Consider the following 1,816-nt stretch of genomic DNA (forward strand, 5'->3'; position numbering starts at 1 on the left):
AATACATGCAGGATTGTATAACTATCTGAGAATTAAATTCAACAATTTATTAGGTTGATAGCACAGTATGTTCAATCCATTCTACTATGGTGACACAGACTGTCCCTACTCAAAAGACTCTTATGAAACTGCAAAAAAATTTATTTTATATGGAATGAAATAATAAAACTAAGGAGTACTAACTCCAGAATCTCAACTTTTCCTTTAATTAGGCAATTTGGGTGACAAATTAACTTTTCAGCCACTATTTGCAATAACTCTCCGAATGGGATCACTATTACATACTGTGAAAAGCAGTGGTTACGCTCTTAAGTGACAATTATCATTTAGATTGTTTTTATGTTGAGATTTCTAAAATCTATTCTCCTTTGCATATAAGTCAATCTCTAGGGACCTTTAGGGAAACATTTACTTTTTCAGGCATCTAGAATATTATTAGGAATATTAAAATCACAATTTATTAATATAAATCAATAGGCATTCCTCTATTAACTGAAACCCCATGAGTACTCTCAAATTCTCATTACAAGACACCCATACACAGGAGGAAATGTCTATACTGAGCACTTTGAGGAGGTTGTTTCTTTACCTCCGTGTACTAAAAGAACCGTCAATTTTCACTATTCAATATTTCCCGACTGTTACTGAGTCCCAGTCCGTGTACAAGGCTATGAGAATACAGATTCCCCCTCTAACCTCTATGAATTCACAGTTTAGTGGGGAGAAAGGCACACAATTAAACAAAGTAGGTAAAAATAAAAGTAGTGGAAAACGTCGCTTTGAGAAACAGCATACTCAAACTAATACCCATTTTCTAAAAGCCTTGAGTTGTTTCAGCAAACACAATACATGGTGAAAAAAAACATTACTCCAAGGAAGAACTCTTGGTTTCACAATTCTTAACATATTGTAACGTGACTTTAGGCACGTCATTCTTAACCAGGGTTGGTCTTAGTCACCTCGTCTAAAAATGTCAGTATTAGCAACCTAAACCCGAATCATTTCACCAGCATAAACTAAATTGTATCTAGTGGTTCTTCCGGGTCAAAGATCCACAATACTCACATACTCATCCATCAGATTACCCAAGTAATCATGGCCCAGGAAACCACTACGAGTAAGCTAGATGAATTAGAGTTCCTAAGCTGAGATAAGCTTTAAACTTGTGAACTCAGAAAATGTATTACAGTAGCCATGGTACAGCATTATAAAATGAACAAGAATAGTTGAATATTTTGTGTATCATTCTAGTACCATACCCGTGTGAATTTCCTAAATCCGAGTTTCTGCACTACTGGAACCACGCCTCCCAGAGAAATCAAGGAGACACCAGAAAAACCTCCTCAAGGGACAGGGAAAAATCACAGACAAGCTTTCTTCCCTTCTCACCTCCCCCCCAAAAAAGCCCAGTGTTTTTCTTCCCCTCCAGCTATGCAGCTGCACCCAGCAGAGAAGTACTAGATTAGTATCATCTGCATTTCATTCCTTTTCTTTTGCAATAGCTACTCGCCTATAATAAACAGACCTTGTGCTCAAGGGAGAATTTACTTCCCTGTCCAGTTAAAATGAAGTTCCTTATTTTCACTAACAACGCCGTCTCCAATCAACACCCAACCTCCCCGGGGGGTGGGTGAGACCAGGCACGCCTCTCCCTGCCACCAGTGCTGCAAGCCTGACGACCCACACCCTAGGAATTGTCCCACTTTCCGACCCCTTGTGCTCGAGCGGCGAGGCTTCGGGGGACAGCGGAAGAGGCCGGGGATTTGGCGTGCACACCAGGGGGGCCCGGGAGCGCCAGGCTGCCTCGGCTGGCAGG

The sequence above is a fragment of the Mandrillus leucophaeus genome, unplaced genomic scaffold (assembly GCF_000951045.1).
Source record: "Mandrillus leucophaeus isolate KB7577 unplaced genomic scaffold, Mleu.le_1.0 Scaffold378, whole genome shotgun sequence".
NCBI lineage: Eukaryota > Metazoa > Chordata > Mammalia > Primates > Cercopithecidae > Mandrillus > Mandrillus leucophaeus.